The 22,353-nt window shown below is 41.4% G+C and overlaps 1 pseudogene; it reads right to left on the bottom strand.

Moving 5' to 3' along the window:
• Positions 1–165: 165 nt before the first annotated feature.
• LOC137750313 (heparan-alpha-glucosaminide N-acetyltransferase pseudogene) lies at positions 166–9,773 on the bottom strand (annotated as a pseudogene).
• Between the last annotated feature and the right edge of the window lie 12,580 nt (positions 9,774–22,353).

Genomic DNA, 22,353 nt, shown 5'->3' with positions numbered 1-22,353 from the left:
TGGGCATTGCCGGCACCCATCGTCCTGGAGAGAGGCCACCCGCGGGGCCCTGAGGAAGGGAGACTGGGGGGGGGATGGAGGGCCTCCCGGTGGGGTGCAGCAGAGGCACCTTGTTGGGGACCCTGGGGTGGGGGGCCGGGACCTGTTGGATCCGGTGGCCGTTAGAAGTTCCTCTGTGTGTTGTTATGCCCTGTGCTTCAATGGTTTCAGTCAATGTTTCTCTTTAATAAATTTCCCTCAGCAAGAACCTTAGAAAGGACACCACAATGATGAGCACCAGGCCGACAAGGAACGCGATACTCACGGGAAGGTTACTGTCAACTGGCTTCTCATTAACGACCAGGTCACACGCAATTCCATTGACTCCATCATGGGTGTGCTTTACCAAGAGAGAATAGTTTCCAAATTCTCCAGATTTGTATTCCAGCCTACAGACTTGCTTCTCCTCCGTGGTGTCATTAAGCTGCAGGATGGATCCGTGCTGGGTGCTCACAGCCATGGCCTCAACGCTGGGCTCCCCGGGTTTCCTGCTCTGGGAGATGTCGACCAGGACCTGGAGCAGGCAATGATAACAGCGATCGAAATTCCAGTAGACGGTAAAGTTTGTCCCAGGCAGTTCATTATGGATGAGCAGCAAAACCTGGTCCATCTTCAGCTCTATGCGCCTTTTTTTCCCTAAGTCTGGCGTCGGGGAGCCGCTGGGGGACAGCAGTGTGGCGCTCAACACGGACGCGGCCAGCAGCAGCGTGGCCAGCGCCCGGCCCTCGCCCCCCGCCCCACTCATGCCGCCCGCCGCCCCCGCGCCGCCGCCGCCGCGCTCCCGGGACACGTGTTGCTCGGCCGCACACGCAACATTTTGATATTTTGTTCATCATGGACTTTTTCCAATAACTTTGGTTTTTTAAAAAAATGTTGCATCAAAATATGATTGATCTTTTTTTTTTTTTTTTTTTTTAAAATAAAGTTAACACTCTTTTGGTTTTGTTTTTTTGGCCACGCCGTGTGGCACGCAGGATCTTAATTCTCTGACCAGGGATCGAACCTGCGCCCCCAGAAGTGCAAGCACAGAGTCTTAACCACTGGACCTCCAGGGAAGTCCCAAAATATGATTGATCTTGATTACTGAGTTTTTTGGCATCCCCTTAAATTCTGTGCCTGAGGCAAGTGCTTCACCCACATTTCCTAGTCTCAGACTTAAAGCACTTTATATATTATTCATTTAATCTTTCAATACACCCACGAGGTAGGCCTTATTATTATGCCTACTTGCAGATGAGGAAGCTGAGTGGCAGGGGACCTTTCAGTGCCCCACCCCCCATTCCCTAGGCATTCTGTGACTCTGCCCCAGGGCCTTCTCTGGTCCCCAGCGAATGGTCTATCTACATGGGTGTAGAGGTACTGCCCTGTCATTACCCCTGAGAGCAGCCCTCCACCACAGCTGGCAGAGGATGAATATCCCCCCATCCCCCTTCCTTGCTAGGCAGGGCAGAACTGAGGTTTGTCTCCTGGAGGGCCCGGCAGAATTGTGTCCAGTTGTCCCCAGCAGTAACCTGCTCCTTGATGAGCAGTAACTTTCCATATTGGGCTCCCTCCCTTCCCTGTCTTGCTTCCTACATCCCCACCAGTGCTTCCGGGGAATCACCTCCCAAATAAACTACTTGCCCTCAAAACGTGTCTCAGGGTCTGTTTTGGGGGAACCCAACCTGAGATACTGATGTACAGAGATATTGGTTAAGTAACTCATTGAGTTTATATATTTAAGATGATGTGGGAGAGCAGGAATTCACACCAAGGGAGCCAGCCTCTAGAGTCTGTGTTCTTTCCCATACTCTGCCAACAGCTTGGTGAACTCTGGCCTGTGGGCCAAATTTGGCTCACTGCTTTTCTGTCTGGCCATGGGCTATGATTATTTTTATCTTTTATAATAGTCAGAAAATAATACTGAAAAATTACATTTTTTGACATGTGAAAATATGAAGTTGAAATGTCACTGTCTATAAATAAAGTTTTATTGGCACACAGCCGTGCCCATTCATTTACATATCACCTGCGTATGCTTTCCAGCTACAGGGGCAGAGTTGAGTAGTTGTGACAGAGACTGAATAGCTTGCAAAGCTAAAAATATTTACAAACCTTTATGGAACAAGTTTGCTCAGCCCTGCTCTACTGCCTTTCTATTCTAGCTTTGTAGCTTATTAGTTGGGTGGCCTTAGGTAAGTTCCTTTACTTCTCTGAGTCTCATCTCAGATTTTGTAAATATAAAATGGGATAAATAATTGCTCCCTTATAGTACTTGTGAAGATTTAACATTTGAGGTAATATTTGCAAAGCTCCTAGCACACAGTTCACTTCCTGTAAACATAATTTCCATTTCTACCAAAGTAAACTTTATGAAAATATTGTTATTTAAGTTGTCCCTTAGCCTAGGAAAACCCTATTTAATAACCAGCAGATTTTTCTGGTGGGTTGGTCTGGAATAGTGTTTACATTTTACAGTTAATGGCGGGCCTAATTGCCTGTTAGCTGCAGATTCCTTTAAAGTTGGGCAAGACATGGGAAAGCAGAGAAAACAAACGCATAAAAACAAAGCAGCATGGAAAATGTCAGGGGTAGTATGTGAGAAACTGGAATCAATATTCCAAATGCATGCATGTCTCAATTTTTCTTTGTTACTGTGTCACTGTTTTGAAAAGTCTAAATTATGCTTGCAAAAACTTAACTTATGCATACATATGTATGAAAGTATACAACTTAGCAGGGATGAGACAGACACACACAACAGCAAGTTTTGCTTAGAATAAGAGGCAGAAGCAAGTAGTAAAATTCACTTCCTTACACAAGTGGAGGGGCGGGTCACTGCAGCAGACCCTTCTCAGGGATGTATAAACAGATGATGGGAAATCTCAAGGGTGTGTCTACATTTCTCTTAAATCCATCTCCTTTCCCCATTCCTACGGTCCAGGCTGCCTTCCTCTCTCCTGCTTATGGCTTCCCAACCTGGTCTCCTTCCCCCTAGTGGTTTTCAACTGGGGTGATTTTGCTTCCCAGGGAATTTTTTTTTTTTGTCATAATCACGAGGATGCTACTGATATCTAATGGGTACAGGTCAGGGATGGTGATAAAATCTTACAATGCACAGCCCCCCTTCCCCAACAAAGAATTCTCCAGACCAAAATGTCAACAGTACCGAGAATCCCTGCTCTAGTCATTCCCTCCGATGTGTTCTCAATTCAGTAGCCAGAGTGATTTTTACTTTCTAAAATGTAAATCTGGGGAGTTCCCTGGTGGTCTAGTGGTTAGGACTAGGCACTTTCACTGCCATGGCCTGGGTTCAACTAAGATCCCACAAGCTGCGCGACGTAGCCAAAAAAAAAAAAAAAAAGTAAATCTGATGATGTCATTTCCTTGCTTAAGACCCTTTTGTATTGTGTTCTCATTGCCTGTAGGGTAAGACCTGATTCCTTATTCATGATTACAAAGCTCCCTTGTCTGTTTCTTGCCTACCTTTCCCCTCATCTCTTTCCTTGTCCCATTCTTTATAAATGCACTGTGTCCTTGCTTTCCTACAGACTTTGCATAAACTGTTTGCAAAAGCTGAATCACTTTTCCACAAGCCTCTTCACCTTTTCCTGGCTGACCCCCCGCTATGCATGAGTGGTGTCAAATATCAGCTTACAGGTTAGCTCCCCTGGATGGCAGCTACCATCTCTCCAACATGATGCTTAATCCCTTTCATTGTAATTGCTTGATCAATTATCTGCATTTCTATTTAGACTTGAGGCTCTCCCAGGGCAGGGATCGTGTCTGTCTTTTTCACTATGACATGTGCGGTGTCTGGCACATAGAAGGCTCTCAGTAAACATTGATGGATGGATGGAGTGCTTACGCTAGTTTGTTTATATGAAACAGTCTATTTAGAATGTTGTTAAGACATTTACAAGTATAGGTAATTGTGATAATTCATACTTTGGGGTTGTGATAATACTGATGTGCCATGTAATTTTACCAACTGAAAAATGAAGAAAGGAAGCAGAAATCCAAAAGGGTGGAACCTGAGCAATGTAAATTAATAGGCTGTTCTAGGTCCTTGGGAGAGGATGGAGGAATACTGGTTAATTTAGTAAGTTTTAAAAATAAATTAATTAAAACAATCACTAGATAATGGGCAATGTCACTGTCAAGATCTGTGGAGGGTATAAGATTTTTCTTTGCTTTCCAGCTAACAAGTGAGCCGGCCACAGTTTCATGGATGCTGGCAGAAGACATAAGACTCGGGTCAGAGAAAAAAGATTTTGTTACTCCATAGCACAGCAGGAGGCATGAGCTTCCTATTTGTATCTGTTCCCCTTGCCTGCAAGTCCCATGTGAGCACTGTGGCGTGGCCTAGGTAGATTTTGCACATGCAGCAGGTTTATGCTATAGCTGAGGACCCCCATGTTTAAAAAACTTCCAATATCATTATAAAGGGGCTACTGGCATATCTGCTCAACCTTTGCCTTAGAGTGGGGCGTTACCTTTATTCTCTAGGTCAGGAAACAAATCTGCTTTCTGCCCTGGAGGAAGACACTATTTCTATTTTTCAAGGCTATATGCTATACAAACAAACATCCTTGAGAAGACAGTCTGGGACAAAACCTGTCACAAGACATGTAGAGACACCATGGAGAATCACCCCCTCCCCACTGAGAGTCACCATGATGCATTGAACTGTTCATGCTTTTAGAATAAGCTTCAGACTCAACCTTTTTTCTACCCTTTGAAGTTTGAGGTAACATTTCCTTGTATACTCATTTACATGCAAGATAGATGGGATGAAGAGAAAATGTAGAAACATTCCTGGGTTTTTCTGTATTAAGTTATTCTCATACACGCATAGATAGAGCTTGCTGGCAAACATTCGAAAATGCATTTCTCTGGGAATGGCACCAGCCACCAAACCATCACGTCTTGTTGATTCCATCTTCCAAATATTTCTTGAATTCACCTATTTGTCTTCACCTCCATTGCTGCCATCTTGTTTCAGGCTGCTATTTTCTCCCTTGGGGGTTATAGCAATGGCTTCCTAAGTGGTTCTCGCCTTCTGCTACAGGCACTGCTTAGCCTGACTCCTGAAGCCCAGTTTCCTTATCTCTGAAATGGACATAGCAACATTCCTACCCCATAGAATTTTTGTGAGAATGACATGGAATGAGGCAAGTCAGCCTGACAAGTACTGAGGCTCAACTAATGTTAGCTCTCATGATTTACTACTTCTATACACACAGGCCCTGAATTCATATTCTCTAATTTTGATTTCTTACAACCAACATGTACTCTGAGGCAAAAATCTTCAAAGTGAAATCACTCCTTATGAATGGAATCAAGTAAGGCCAAAGCATTTTTGGCTGAGAGCTGCTACGCAAGGAGAAGGGGTTTTAAATTGGGAAAAAGGATAAAATAGATCAGTCGATGCTCGCCCTTCAAGGAAATAGAATTTGAACTATTCTCCTATGGCAAAGCAACTCCATCTCACTGGGAATGTACATTTGCTAAGTGCATCAGAATTTTAAAAAAAGATTTGAAAGCTCTTCTCTATTCTGTGATTAATTGAACATGTGTGAGCCAATCCAGGAGGAATAAAATTACCACATCACTATATGTATGTGAGATAAAATATACGGTTAAAAATATTTATTATACTGATGTGGAAAAGAATAATATGTTAAACAGATAAGCACGTAATAATGCATATTTTCCCCATAAAATTTAATTTATCCCTTGGGCTGGGTATAAACTTTCCTCTTGAACAACTTGCTTTCCAACTATAGACTGCTGAGCTAAACTGCTTAGTTTTACAGCAAATTGATCACTACGGTAATATTTCAGGAGCAAAATGATCCTCACCAGTCAGTTTGATTTCAAAGGCCAAAATTTATAGTATTGTTCCTGATTTAGTGATAAGATTTTTTAACATATGGAGCATTTTATCACCTTCTATCAGGACATGGAGTTGAACTTACAAATGAAAAAAAAAAAGCCAACAAAAGAGGGACCATAAATAATATACTACAGAATGACAGAAGAGTTTAATATTCTCTTTGGACCGGTGGGAAATTACTCAGATTTCTGTCCTTGTAAACATATGTCCTGGTCTCTACGGAAGATGTGTTATACGATCTTTATGCTCCTGAAAAAGTAGTCACAGACAAAGCTGGAACTCCAAACCACAAGGACTTTGCTAATGCATAAAGGAAACTTTATTATATGTATGCTCCCCTGTGTCCCAACTCGACTTTATTCAAGGCAGATAAAATGTAGTTATTGGACACTTCTGATACGTTGAAAATAGGTGCAGACATTTAATGATGGGAAAGTTCATGACTCAGTAAAGATTACTCCCTAGCTGGTAGCTTAGGACAGAAAACTATAAAATCAAATTATGATAATCACTGGAGTCAGGAGAAAAAAGTAGGCCCACCGAGCTCTATTTACTGAATTTTCGACTTCATTGTACAATGAAGCACAAGGAACAGATTTTTGATAATCTCGGTAGATTTGCAAAGTAAAACTATTTTGTGATTCCTATAGTGATTTTTGGGGAGATGACAAGTTTGTAAGGGAAGACACTGGGGTAAGATGAAACATGCAATAATAGAGAATAAAAACAATCTGCTTGCACCACAATCCACTCACATGTATCTGGAATTTACCTTTTGAAGTGTTGGTTTGACATTAAACCAGTAAAAACAGATGTGGTTGTCTTGGTTTTCACCACTAAAAATCATTTTTTCCCAAACAACATTTCCATCACATAGCGGTGCCTACCTGTCCTAAGAGTTAAACAATTGATCTGGGGCTTAAATAGGATTTTGAGCTTCAATTGTCTATTTTATCACATGTAACTTACGTGTTGAGTCAGCAAGGCCAAATACGCTTCTAGTAGACATCAAATCTAGATAGCTGGGGTCTGCAAGTTCTTTATTTTTTAACCTTCACTCAGATCTGTGTTTTAGGGAGAGGGTCGACATTTTCTACCTGTGACATTAGGAATATCTATGCCTTGGATAGTGCCCTTGGCTGAAAAATCTCGTTGATAATTTTATATGGACTATCAGCCCCTGCTCTGTCAAATTACACAGCTGCTAACATTGATAGGATGCCTTCTTTTTGATATGCTTGTTAAATTTATAGAGTTCTTACTATGTGCTTAGTTTTTTTGTTTGCTAAACATTCTTTTAACCATTCTGTATCATTAAGGTATTGCTGCAAAAGCTCAGCGACATATACATAAGCATTTGTTACTCTTGAGGGTGGCCAGCTAAGTTGCCTTTGTCTGGATTGCTCACATATGTGGGTGTCAGCTGGGGCCACTGGGTGATGGATGACTTGTCTCTGCTCCACATCTTGCATCCTCTGGCAGGCTGGCCTGGGCATGTTCTCATGATAGTGGCAGAAGGCCAAGCAGGATACACAAGACTCTTGAGGCCTAGACTCAAACTGCCACACCATCATTTCCATCGCATTCTATCGGCCAAAGCAAGTCACAAGGTCAACCCAGGTATAAGGGATTCTTCCTCTTTATCGAGAAACACTGTAAAGTGATCTGGCAAAGGGTGTACACACAGGGATGAAAAAGAATTGGGGCCTGTAATTGAATCCTCCATTATAGCTCATTAAACCTGACCATCACACTATGCGGTAGTTACTGTTATTATTTCCATTTTGCAACAGAGAAAATTAATGCATAGGGTGCTTAATTAATGCTGCAAACAACAAAAAAATCTCCAGCCAGAAATTGAGAGAGTCTGGGCTCTTGCTGCTATACTAGACAGTTTGGTTGTAACCAACACAAAACCTGTAGCTCATCGACCTGGGCTTTTGAAAATCTCACACTACGATGGTGGAGTGAGTATCAATTTTAGTTTGCAAAGTGAAATGCACAATGGAACTGTAGTCTCTAGATTTCAACCTAATTGTTAACTGGGAGCTCCCACTCTGCTGAGTTGGCAGAAAAATTAAACTAAGTTCTTCCTGGAGATTCCTTTCTGTCATGGACATTTGTCCTTGTTTCTGGTTGCTGAGCATCTGAATTCCCTCCTCAAGTCTGAGGAGCCCTCATGTTTACAAAGCTGAGCTCACCTCCCACTTCTGATGATGGAAAGGTGCTTTCCCAGTCTTCTTGGAAGTTCCAGATTCTGTTGAGAATCTTGTGACAGGAAAAGCAGAGATTGCACAGGATCCATTCTGGCAGTAGGCTGTAGCAATAGCAGTGGTCATGTCCAGGCAGAGGTAGAAGTTGTTCTGACGTCAGTGTCCAATGTCCAGCACTGTTTAAACTACAGGGTCTGTGCCCAATGCTGGCCATAGGGGGCATCACCATGGGACCAGCCTCACAGCTCAGTTTTAGGCATTGTTATGACTGCAAAGTCTCCAGAGCTTCTGGTTCTTCAGAGCTTCTGGGAGATTCTGTGAGCTACAGAGAATACTTTAAAACTTTTTTTTTTTCCTGCTGAAATTAATCAGAATTAGCTTTTGTTGCTTCCAGCCATGAGTCCTGATCCTTCCTGATCTGTGCCACAGTATGGGGACCTTGCACTGTGTCCAGGCATCAGAGGTGGGTCCCTTGATCTCCTGGCTTTAAACCACATAGGCATGTCCACTGCCCGATTTGCCTGACAAACCCAGCAGCTTCCTGCTAACACTCTGCCACGTTTGGGATGACGGGACTTTGGGGGAGATGCTTATGGCCCCATCTGCCTAGACCTGCTGTGTGATCATTTGCATTCTGGAACTTGCTGCCTCTTTAATGGGCTACAAGAAGTGAAGTACAGGCCTCCCACCTTTTTGAGCCCATGGACCACCTTCCTTCTCTCTTTTGCTTAAATTCATCTTCTCCAGCCTGGAAGGATTCTCCTTCTATTCTGGGGAAACGCCTTTTCCTACATATTTTGTTCAATATGCTTTGGGTTTGTCTGCAAACCTCCTCTCTCTGTCTTTTAAAAGTTACGTTTGTTAATTACAGGATTTTGGGAAAAGAGAGCCAAAAAACCTTGAGAACATCTTGAGTTCTGCCCCGAGCTATCGAATGCAGACCCGAAAACCTGATTAAAAGTGAGGAAGAGAGGGGGACAATGCTGGGAGAAAACTCTCCTTTTCCAAAGGGTAGCATCTTACAGGATGAGTGTTGGGACCTCTGGCAGAACAGATTTCCAAATGCCTGGCATAGTTTTGCTCTACTATTTTGATCTCACGTCCTGACATTTATTCCTCCTCCTGCTCCACAGAACCTATGTTCCCGCTGAACCAAACTGTCACCGGCAAAGCCCATGAACAATTCCCAGGAAATAAAAATAGAATCTGGGTAATAAAATAAAGCCTAGGGCTTCCCTGGTGGCGCAGTGGTTGAGAATCTGCCTGCCAATGCAGGGGACACGGGTTCGAGCCCTGGTCTGGGAAGATCCCACAAGCCGCGGAGCAACTAGGCCCGTGAGCCACAGCTACTGAACCTGCGCGTCTGGAGCCTGTGCTCCGCAACAAGAGAGGCCGCGACAGTGAGAGGCCCGCGCACCGCGATGAAGAGTGGCCCCCGCTCGCCGCAACTGGAGAAAGCCCTCGCACAGAAACGAAGACCCAACACAGCCAAAAATAAATAAATAATTCCCATTTAAAAAAAAAAAAAAAAAGCCTAACCTTTTTTTTCCTGTGTGCTTCATCTGGTTTCACTGGCTCACAGGCTGCGACGTGCAGAGGTCTCGCACCCGGCCCTTCAGACCAGAGTTCCTGATGCAAAACATCCGCGCCGACACCTCAGCTGAGGCGCCGTGTACACAAGCGCTGCACTCGACACTCAATCCAAAATGGCGGCGGCGGCAGCGGCGGCGGCGGCGGGCCGTGCGCAGAGACGCTGCACCCGGCACTGTGATCCCGTGAGCAGCAGAGCCACTCCCAGCCCCGCGAGAATTCCGCCTTCTCCCCGCCCCGCTGACGAGACCCTATAAAGCAGCCAGGCCCACCGCCTGCGGGGTGGTGTGTGCTCTCGAGCGTGAGCTCGTGCCTCTGCATTCCTCAACGATCAAACAACGAAGCTTTCCTTTGCTTCTGGACTGAGCTCGGTCTCGTTCTGTTGTCCTGAGTGACACTGGGCAGGAGGACCCTTGGTGGGGACTGACTCCAGAGGGTCATAACAAAACCAGGTAACATGTCTCCAATATCTCCTTGCTTCCACATCTCTCTGCACAGACAATTATTATCTCCGTCTGACATGTCCCTTATTTCCTAGTTCTTAGAGACCACATCCTAACTGCCCTCAAGAAGAAATGAAGCTGGTGAGGGGAATACAGTCAGTAAGTATATAATATCCTTGTATGGTGACATATTGTTACTGGACTTATCTTGGAGATCATTTTGAAATGTATAGCAGCATCCAATGGCTATGTTGTGTAACTGGAACCAACATAGTGTTGTTGGTCAGTTATACTTCAAAAACAAACAAACTCATAGAAAAAGAGATCAGATTTGTGGTTACCAGGAGTAGGGGTGTGGGGAGGGGGAATTGGATGAAGGCAGTCAAAAAGTACAAACTTCCAGTTGTAAGATAAATAAGTACCAGGGATGTACATGATAAAGATAATTAACACTGCTGTGTGTTATATATGAAAGAGAGTAAATCCACGAGTTCTCATCATAAGGAAAAATATTTTTCTTTCTATTTCTTTAATCTTGCATCTATATGAGATGATGGGTGTTCACTGAACTTATTGCGTCATCATTTCATGGTTCTAAGTCAGTCATTATGCTCTATACCCTAAACTTACACAGTGCTGTATGTCAATTATATCTTAGTAAACATGAAAGAAAAAAAAAAGAAGTGAAGAGAGGACATCCCCATTGGCAGGCAGAGATACTATTTGAATAAGTGTTTCGAGAAATAGTTTGGCCGTTTGGGGAAATGTGTATAGACAGAGTCCTTATTTTATGGAGGCTTATGTTTTGATAGAATAACTAGTTGAAAACTTGAGCTTTTGGAATTCTGGGGTAGTACCATACTGCTCTTCTTCAAGGAGAAGATACATTTCCTAAGCCCCTTCTTCCCTGGAACTCTGGGTTCTTATCAACCTCATTTGTTCACTGACTTAATAACAGGAATGGGTGCAGAGGAGAAAATTTCAAGTGCTCAGGAATAAATGGAATGATAATTTTAATGTCAGTTTAAATTTAAGTGGGCTAGGAATTACCTATGTGGATTTTGTCCTCTTGTTCTCTCTCTCTCTTCCTTCTCTTTTATCTTGAAATGGTAATTTTCAAGGATGTCTTCATTCTTTCAAGGACATTTATTGAGAATTTACCATGTGTAAGACATTATGCTAAGTAGTGGCTTTATGTATATAATAGAACATTAAACAAGTTAGGAATAATGGGGTGTAAACATAAAGCAATTTTATTTTATCTCCCACTATCACTTAAAACTTTATTGAACTGGGAGGGGTTTTCCTCTGCCCCTAGATGATTTTTTTTTTTGATCACTCATTTTAATAGAAATTTCTGCAGTTGCTCTGTTAATAAACATAGGTTTAGTTCAGAAATTAGAATGTTTTGCACCATATAAGAAGCCAGTTTCTGAACGTGACTTAAATTGAAATATCCTTCCCTTAGACATGCTCTTCAGGAAAGCCTACATCCATTAAATAGGGACATGGTCATCTTCTTTCTTCCTTTACTCTGTAGATACAAGACAGTCCAAAGGGGTTTCTGACCTTCTTGTTCAGAGAATGGGGATGGAGTTGAGGCTGGGTGAGCAGGGAAGTGTCCACGTTCCTGATAATGCTGTGAAATGCCTCCACAGTCTGGCCCTAGCAGACATGTAAGCTGACTCTTTTCCCTCTCATTGTCCTGGGTTCTTTGGAGATTCTTCTCCCACTGCTGAGAACTTGCATAAGAACCTTTCTGTTTTTCTTCCATTAATTCTTGCTTAGGGGACAAGGATGTCCTTTGATGATGCTCTCCCTACTCAAGATATCCAGATCCCCCAACTCTTTGCTCAGAGGGTTTACAGGTACCTTGGATTATTGCATTGAACTGTCTACATGGGGACGTGTTGGCACTAGGTCTCATATTCTGCTCTGAGGTCCTGGAGACAAAATGCCATCGGTAATGAATTCTCTCTTGCAGCTTCAGGATTCCAAGGTCTTTACTCCTTCCCCAGTCTGAGCCACTTGTCTGCCCCCTGCCCCCCTTTCCTACTATCCAAGTCTGAGCCCTATTTATTGGGAGACAAAAACTCCCCCTGGAAACATGCATCTAAATTTTTCTGTCTCAAAATTAGTCTTGTGGCTTCTTTGAGTCTGTTTTTGGTTTGGGAGAAAATGTTCCTCGGAATGCCAGTGAGAACAGTGGGGGAGGGAGTGAGGCTGAAATAACACAGAACAATAGTTCAAGACCTACTCCTGCCACAGACCTTGATTAAAGGGTCATTAAAGGTTTTTCTAAGAGGTGTTATTTTTTGCTGGTACTGAAGGATAAGTTTGTCTCTGAGGTAAAGTAAAGAAAAAGGATGTTCTTGACAGAAAGGATAGGGCCCCAAAGGGAAGGTGTCTGAAAGTACATAACATGTGTGTGAAAATGGAAGATCCTTCACGAAGCAGCACTTGGTGTGTCAACCGAGGGGGCTTGCCATTTACCCAGCAGCCCCTGGGGACTCTTTGGAATGTTGTAAACAGGTAAGTGAGGTGTTCAAGAAAGACAGTGACACCTATAGGAAAAAACTAACAAAAGACGCATGAGATATCTATGGAGAAATGTACAGAAATGAAGCAGGCACTTGAAAAATAGAGAAATCTGCCGTCGTAAAGCCCAGTAGTTGTGCTGTTCATTGGTCTGATTTTCATGTCTATTTTTTCTCTTGATTACTTTTCTGCTGGATGTGGAAAGGTAAGGAACGGAAACAAAACTTATTTAAATGTTTCCTCCTCCCTTCTCTGCTCCTCTTCAGTGAGTTGTTGAAAAAGTGAAAACAACAAAGCAAGACCATTTGGGTTTCAGAAGTAAGTGGGAAAAAAGAAAGATGCCAAAAAGGATATGTATATGTATATTCACTTGTAAAAAAGTGAATGAATAAATAAACAGATAGTACATATGGCAGTGTTAGTATACTCATGGAAAAAAATTTGGAAGAATATACATCAAACTGTGAATATTAGTGTTTTGGTGTATTTTCAAGTATTATATCTGAAATACAATATTTCTAAAAACAATAAGTATGTATTACTTTTGGAACCAGAAAAAATGTATATATATATATATATATGTATACACACACACACACACACACACACACACACACACACACCCCTATGAAGATATCACACTTAAAATAATATCCAAAGTCCTATTAGGGCTGTTATGGCCCTACCTGATTCCACCCCTCACTATCTCTGCCCTAATTTTCTTCATTTCTTCCTCTTGTTCACTTCCCTGCAATGCAGTGGCCTCCTTGCTCCTTCTTGATCATGCCAAGCACATCTCCACTTCAGTCTGCATTTGCCTACATTTGCGGCCCCAGGTATTTGCATGAGTCCCTTCTCCACTTCAGTTAGGTCTCTTTCAAATGTCATCACTTCAGAAAGGTGTTTCCAAAAGTCCTCATCTCTTAACTTACTTTATGTTTCTTCATAGCACTTACCCACTTAATTGTATCATGTCTATTATCGGTCTGTATGTCTGTCTCTCTATCTTCTATCTATCTCAGTCTATCAATGTAAACTCTGTGAAGACTTTTCCTAGAAGAGTCTCTGACACACCATAGGAATTCAATGAATATCTGTTGAATAAATGAGTAAATATATATAAATATATAGAAATCATTTGCTTGTAAACAGACAGCAATTTTACTTTTGTGTAGTAAGGGTTGAGTTCGCAATCTCAGAACTTTTGAAATTTTGGGAGGGATAGTTCTTTGTTTTGGAGGCTGTTCTGTGCATCGTAGGATGTTTAATAGCATCCTGGCCCCTACCAATTAGATGCCAGTAACTCCTCCCTCCCTGACCCCTCACCAGTGGTGACAACCCAAAATATCTCCAGATGTTGCCCAATGTCCTCTGGGGGTCAAAATCCTTCCCCTTTCCCTCATTGAGTACCACTGCTATGGGAGAAACCCAGAGGTATTCTCTTCATCGTTCTAAAAATATGTAGAGCATCATGAAAGTAAACAGGGTAAAATTTGATCTACTGCTATACTGTAAGAAGGGAATGAGCTTAAAATTCCATCATGGATTCTCATACTTTAATGAGATTTACTCAGGTCTCAACACCTCTCTACATTTTGGTTTTCTTGTTTAGTATAAATGCAATCCAATTTAATCTGTATATAAACACATCAATTGCATATTAAAATCAACATATAAACATCAGGCTGAATGCTTTCTTGAAGAAGCAAACTAAAAAAATTCATGCATATTAATATCACAGATAAGCCAATTATTATATGAAGTAGTAAATAAAAAAATGATTAATCTAAAACTAGGAGTTTCATAAAGCAAAATATATGATATTAAGATGAGACTGCTTTAGAAACAATATTATGAATCCTCGCATTTTACATGGAATTTGTTTAAAATTAATTTCCCAGTGTGCTATCTTATTTTCGTTTCACCTAGACTTACACTAATAAGTTTTATGAAACATTGATATTACTTAAAATCACAGCACAGAGAAGAAAAACCATTTCTCTGCCCTGAATTGAGGCAACACACACTGGTTAGCTTCAGAGTACTCAAGGCCCTGAGGATTTGCAGGTATGCTGGAATTCTTGATTATATGCTGGGAGGGAGCAGCGATTCAGCTCACCTGGTTTATTAAACAGTCAACATTTTGGATTACCTAATACAAAAAATAACCTTTATAATAAAGACAATACAATTTTGAGCACTCAGTATGTGCAAAGCCCTTAGCATTATGACTACTTAATTCAATCCTTACACCTACCTGGAAGTTTGGTATTATTATTATTTTTTTTTATTTATTTATTTTTAACATCTTTACTGGAGTATAATTGCTTTACAATGGTGTGTTAGTTTCTGCTTTATAACAAAGTGGATCAGCTATACATATACATATATCCCCATATCCCCTCCCTCTTGCGTCTCCCTCCCACGCTCCCTATCCCACCCCTCTAGGTGGTCACAGAGCACGGAGCTGATCTCCCTCTGCTATGCGGCTGCTTCCCACTAGCTATCTATTTTACATTTGGTAGTGTATATATGTCCATGCAACTCTCTCACTTCGTCCCAGCTTACACTTCCCACTCCCCATCTCCTCAAGTCCATTCTCTACATCTGCGTCTTTATTCCTGCCCTGCCCCTAGGTTCCTGAGAACTTTTTTTTTTTTTTTAGATTCCATATATATGTGATAGCATACGGTATTTGTTTTTCTCTTTCTGACTTACTTCACTCTGTAAGACAGACTCTAGGTCCATCCACCTCACTACAAATAACTCAATTTCATTTCTTTTTATGGCTGAGTAATATTCCATTGTATATATGTGCCACATCTTCTTTATCCATTCATCTGTCGATGGACACTTAGGTTGCTTCTATGTCCTGGCTGTTGTAAATAGAGCTGCCATGAACATTGTGGTACATGACTCTTTCTGAATTATGGATTTCTCAGGGTATATGCCCAGTAGTGGGATTGCTGAATTGTATGGTAGTTATATTTTTAGCTTTTTAAGGAACCTCCATACTGTTCTCCATAGTGGCTGTATCAATTTACATTCCTACCAACAGTGCAAAAGGGTTCCCTTTTCTCCACACTCTTGCCAGCATTTATTGTTTGTAGATTTTTTGATGATGGCCATTCTGACTGGTCTGAGGTGATACCTCATTGTAATTTTGATTTGTATTTCTCTAATGATTAGTGATGTTGAGCATCCTTTCATATGTTTGTTGGCCATCTGTAGGTCTTCTTTGGAGAAATGTCTATTTAGGTCTTCTGCCCATTTTTGGATTGGATTGTTTGTTTTTTTGATATTGAGCTGCATGAGCTGCTTGTAAATTTTGGAGATTAATCCTTTGTCAGTTGCTTCATTGTAGATATTTTTTCCTATTCTGAGGGTTGTCTTTTCATCTTATTTGTTTTCCTTTGCTGTACAAAAGCTTTTAAGTTTCATTAGATCCCATTTGTTTATTTTTGTTTTTATTTCCACTTCTCTAGGAGGTTGGTCAAAAAGGATCTTGTTGTGATTTATGTCATAGAGTGTTCTGCCTATGTTTTCCTCTAAGAGTTTGATAGTGTCTGGCCTTACATTGAGGTCTTTAATCCATTTTGAGTTTATTTTTGTATATGGTGTTAGGGAGTGTTCTAATTTCATTCTTTTACATGTAGCTGTCCAGTTTTCCCAGCACCACTTATTGAAGAGACTGTCTTTTCTCCATTGTATATCCTTGCTTCCTTTATCAAAAATAAGGTGACCATAGGTGCGTGGGTTTATCTCTGGGCTTTCTATCCTGTTCCATTGATCTATATTTCTGTTTTTGTGCCAGTACCATACTGTCTTGATTACTGTAGCTTTGTAATGTAGTCTGAAGTCTGGGAGCCTGATTCCTCCAGCCCCGTTTTTCGTTCTCAAGATCGCTTTGGCTATTCGGGGTCTTTTGTGTTTCCGTACAAATTGTGAAACTTTTTGTTCTAGTTCTGTGAAAAATGCCATTGGTAGTTTGATAGGGATTCCATTGAATCTGTAGATTGCTTTGGGTAGGATAGTCATTTTCACAATGTTGATCCTTCCAATCCAAGAACACGGTATATCTCTCCATCTGTTTGTATCATCTTTAATTTCTTTCATCAGTGTCTTACAGTTTTCTGCATACAGGTCTTTTGTCTCCTTAGGTAGGTTTATTCCTAGGTATTTTATTCTTTTTGTTGCAAGTAAATGTGAGTGTTTCCTTAATTTCTTTTCAGATTTTTCATCATTAGTGTATAGGAATGCAAGAGATTTCTGTGCATTAATTTTGTGCCCTGCTACTTTACCAAATTCATTGATTAGCTCTAGTAGTTTTCTGGTAGCATCTTTAGGATTCTCTATGCATAGTATCATGTCATCTGCAAACAGTGACAGTTTTACTTCTTCTTTTCCGATTTGGATTCCTTTTGTTTCTTTTTCTTCTCTGCTTGCTGTGGCTAAAACTTCCAAAACTATGTTGAATAATAGTGGTGAGAGTGGAGAACCTTGTCTTGTTCCTGATCTTAGAGGAAATGGTTTCAATTTTCACCATTGAGAATGATGTTGGCTGTGGGTTTGTCATATATGGCTTTTATTATGTTGAGGTAAGTTCCCTCTATGCCTACTTTCTGGAGGGTTTTTATCATAAATGGGTTTTGAGTTTTGTCAAAAGATTTTTCTGCATCTATTGAGATGATCATATGGTTTTTATCCTTCAATTTGTTAATATGGTTTATCACATTGATTGATTTGTGTATATTGAAGAATCCATGCATTCCTGGGATAAACCCCACTTGATCATGGTGTATGATCCTTTTAATGTGCTGTTGGATTCTGTTTGCTACTATTTTGTTGAGGATTTTTGCATCTATGTTCATCAGTGATATTGGCCTGTAATTTTCTTTCTTTGTAACATTTTTGTCTGATTTTGGTATCAGGGTGACGGTGGCCTCGTAGAATGAGTTTGGGAGTGTTCCTCCCTCTGCTATATTTTGGAAGAGTTTGAGAAGGATAGGTGTTAACTCTTCTCTAAATGTTTGATAGAATTCGCCTGTGAAGTGATCTGGTCCTGGGCTTTTTTTTTTGTTGGAAGATTTTTAATCACAGTTCCAATTTAAGTGCTTGTGATTGGTCTGTTTATATTTTCTATTTCTTCCTGGTTCAGTCTCGGAAGGTTGTGCTTTTCTAAGAATTTGTCCATTTCTTCCAGGTTGTCCATTTTATTGCCATATAGTTGCTTGTAGTAATCTCTCATGATCTTTTGTTTTTCTGCAGTGTCAATTGTTACTTCTCCTTTTTCATTTCTAATTCTATTGATTTGAGTCTTCTCCCTTTTTTTCTTGATGAGTCTGGCTAATGGTTTATCAATTTTGTTTATCTTCTCAAAGATCAAAGTTTTATTGATCTTTGCTATTGTTTCCTTCATTTCTTTTTCATTTATTTCTGATCTGATCTTTATGATTTCTTTCCTTCTGCTAACTTTGGGGTTTCTTTGTTCTTCTTTCTCTAATTGCTTTAGGTGTAAGGTTAGGTTGTTTATTTGAGGTGTTTCTTGTTTCTTGTGGTAGGATTGTATTGCTATAAACTTCCCTGTTAGAACTGTTTTGCTGCATCCCATAGGTTTCGGGTCGTCGTGTTTTCATCGTGATTTGTTTCTAGGTATTTTTTGATTTCCTCTTTGATTTCTTCAGTGATCTCTTGGTTATTTAGTAGTGTATTGTTTAGCCTCCATGTGTTTGTATTTTTTACAGATTTTTTCCTGTAATTGATATCTAGTCTCATAGCATTGTGGTCTGAAAAGATACTTGATACGATTTCAATTTTCTTAAATTTACCAAGGCTTGATTTGTGACCCAAGATATGATCTATCCTGGAGAATGTTCCATGAGCACATGAGAAGTGTATTCTTTTGTTTTTGGGTAGAATGTCCTATAAATATCAATTAAGTCCATCTTGTTTAATGTGTCATTTAAAGCTTGTGTGTCCTTGTTTGTTTTCATTTTGGATGATCTGTCCATTGGTGAAAGTGGGGTGTTAAAATCCCCTACTATGATTATGTTACTGTCGATTACCCCTTTTATGGCTGTTAGCATTTGCCTTATGTATTGAAGTGCTCCTATGTTGGGTGCATAAATATTTTCAATTGTTATATCTTCTTCTTGGATTGATCCCTTGATTATTGTGTAGTGTCCTTCTTCGTCTCTTGTAATAGTCTTTATTTTAAAGTCTATTTTTTCTGATATGAGAATTGCTACTCCAGCTTTCTTTTGATTTCCATTGTTATTTAAAATTTTATTTATTTATTATTTGTTTTTGGCTGTGTTGGGTCTTCTTTGCTGCGCTCAGGCTTTCTATAGTTGCGGTGAGCGGGAGCTACTCTTTGTTGCAGTGTGTGGGCTTCTCATTGCGGTGGCTTCTCTTGTTGCGGAGCATGGGCTCCAAGCGCCGGGCTTCAGTAGTTATGGCACATGGGCTAAGTATTTGCGGCCGGTGGGCTCTAGAGTGCAGGTTCAGTAGTTGTGGTGCACAGGCTTAGTTGCTCCGAGGCATGTGGGCTCTTTCCAGACCAGGACTTGAACCTGTGTCCCTTGCATTGGCAGGCGATTTTCAACCACTGTGCCAACCGGGGAAGTCCCTTGATTTCCATTTGCATGGAGTATCTTTATCCATCCCCTCACTTTCAGTCTGTATGTGTCCCTAGGTCTGAAGTGGGTCTCTTGTAGACAGCATATATACGGGTCTTGTTTTTGTATCCATTCAGGCAGTCTGTGTGTTTTGGTTGGAGCATTTAATCCATTTACATTGAAGGTAGTTATTGATATGTATGTTCCTATCTCCGTTTTCCTAATTGTTTTGGGTTTGTTAGTAGGTCTTTTCCTTCTCTTATGTTTCCTGCCTAGAGATAAGGAAACACAAGAGAAGGAAAAGCATTTCCTTTGTAAAAAAGCATTTATTGTAAAGCTGGTTTGGTGGTGCTAAATTCTCTTACCTTTTGCTTGTCTGTAAAGGTTTTAATTTCTCCATCGAATCTGAATGAGATCCATGCTGGGTAGAGCAATCTTGGTTGTAGGTTTTTCCCTTTCATCACTTAAATATGCCGTGACACTCCCTTCTGGTTTGCAGAGTTTCTGCTGAAAGATCAGCTGTAACCTTATATTTGCTGCTTTTCCCTTGGCAGCTTTTAATATTTTTTCTTTGTATTTAATTTTTGATAGTTTGATTAATATGTGTCTTGGTGTGTTCCTCTTTAGATTTAGCCTGTATGGGACTCTCTGTGCCTCCTGGACTTGATTGACTATTTCCTTTCCCATATTAGGGAAGTTTTCAACTATAATCTCTTCAAAGATTTTCTCAGTCCATTTTTTTCTTCTCTTCTTCTTCTGGGACCCCTATAATTCGAATGTTGGTGCATTTAATGTTGTCCTAGAGATCTCTGAGACTGTCCTCAATTCTTGTCATTCTTTTTTCTTTATTCTGCTTTGCTGTAGTTATTTCCACTATTTTATCTTCCAGGTCACTTATCCGTTCTTCTGCTCAGTTATTCTGCGATTGATTCCTTCTAGAGAATTTTTAATTTAATTTATTGTGTTGTTCATCATTGTTTATTTGCTCTTTAGTTCTTCTAGGTCCTTGTTAAATATTTCTTGTATTTTCTCCATTCTATTTCCAAAATTTTGGATCATCTTTACTATCATTAATCTGAATTCTTTTTCAGGTAGACTGCCTATTTCATCTTCATTGGTTTGGTCTGATGGGTTTTTACCTTGCTCCTTCATCTGCTGTGTGTTTCTCTGTCTTCTCATTTTGCTTAACTTACTGGGTTTGGGGTCTCCGTTTCTGAGGCTGCAGGTTTGTAGTTCCTGTTGTTTTTGGTGTCTGCCCCCAGTGGCCTAGTTTCATTCAGTGGGTTGTGTAGATTTCCTGGTGGAGGGGACTGGGGCTTGTGTTCTGGTGGATGAGGCTGGATCTTGTCTTTCTGGTGGGCACGACTGCATCCGATGGTGTGTTTTGGGATGTCTGTGAACTTATTATGATCTTAGGCAGCCTCTCTGCTAATGGGTGGGGTTGTGTTCCTGTCTTGCTAGTTGTTTGGCATAGGGTGTCCAGCACTGTAGCTTGCTGGTTGTTGAGTGGAGTGGGTCTTAGTGTTGAGATGGAGGTCTCTGGGAGAGTTATCGCCGTTTGATATTCCATGGAGCTGGGAGGTCTCTGGTGGACCAATGCCCTGAACTTGGCTCTTCCCCTTCAGAGGCACAGGCTGGAGCACAAAACCCTGTCAGCCACATGGCTCAGAAGGGAGAAAAGAAAAGAAAGAAAGAAAAATATAATAAAGTAAAAAAATTTTAAAAAATTATTAAAAATAGAAAAAATTAAAAAGTCAAAAAATAGAAAGAAAGTAGAGAGCAACCAAACCAATAAACAATTCCACCAGTGATAACAAGCGCTAAAAACTATACTAAACAAACCAACCAAACAACAAACAAAAAACAGACAGACAGAACCCTAGGACAAATGGTAAAGCAAAGCTATACAGACAAAATCACACAAAGAAGCGTATACATACACACTCACAAAAAGAGAAAAAGGAAAAAAATATATATATGTTAAAAAATAAAAAGGAAGAGAGCAACCAAATCAATAAACAAATCTACCAATGATAATAAACTCTAAATACTAAACTAAGATAAACATAAAACCAGAAACAAATTAGATGCAGAAAACAAACCCCAAGTCTACAGTTGCTCCCAAAGTCCACCGCCTCAATTTTGGGATGATTCGTTGTCTATTCAGGTATTCTGGAGATGCAGGTACATCAAGTTGATTGTGGAGATTTAATCTGCTGCTCCTGAGGCTGCTGGGAGAGATTTCCCTTTCTCTTCTTTGTTTGCACAGCTCCTGGCATTCAGCTTTGGATTTGGCCCCACCTCTGCGTGTAGGTCGCCTGAGGGCGTCTGTTCTTTGCTCAGACAGGACGGGGTTAAAAGAGCGGCTGATTAGGGGGCTCTGCCTCACTCAGGCCAGGGGGAGGGAGGGGTACAGTAGTTATAATTGCAATGCAGGGTGAACCTGTGGTGGCAGAGGCTGGCGTGATGTTGCAACAGCCTGAGGCGTGCCATGTGTTCTCCCGGGGAAGTTGTCCCTGGATCATAGGACCCTGGCAGTGGCGGGCCCCACAGGCTCCCAGGAGGGGGGTGTGGATAGCGACCTGTGCTCGCACACAGGCTTCTTGGTGGCTGCAGTAGCAGCCTTAGCATCTTATGCCCGTCTCTGGTGTCTGTGCTGATAGTCATGGCTCGCACCCATCTCTGGAGCTCGTGTAGGCGGTGCTCTGAATCCCCTCTCCCTGTGCATCCCTAAACAATGGTCTCTTGCCTCTTAGGCAGGTCCAGACTTTTTCCTGGACTCCCTCCTGGCTAGCTAACCCCTTCAGGCTAACCCCTTCAGGCTGTGATCACGCAGCCAACCCCAGTCCTCTCCCTGGGGTCTGACCTCTGAAGCCCGAGCCTCAGCTCCGAACGCCCCCGCTCCCTGCCCCGGCAGGTGAGCAGACAAGCCTCTCGGGCTGGTGAGTGCTGGTCAGCACCGATCCTCTGTGCGGGAATCTCTCCTCTTTGCCCTCTGCACCCCTGTTGCTGCGCTCTCCTCCACGGCTCTGAAG

Source organism: Eschrichtius robustus, chromosome 16, assembly GCF_028021215.1.
Source record: "Eschrichtius robustus isolate mEscRob2 chromosome 16, mEscRob2.pri, whole genome shotgun sequence".
NCBI lineage: Eukaryota > Metazoa > Chordata > Mammalia > Artiodactyla > Eschrichtiidae > Eschrichtius > Eschrichtius robustus.
This window is presented reverse-complemented; position numbering and strand designations above follow the sequence as displayed.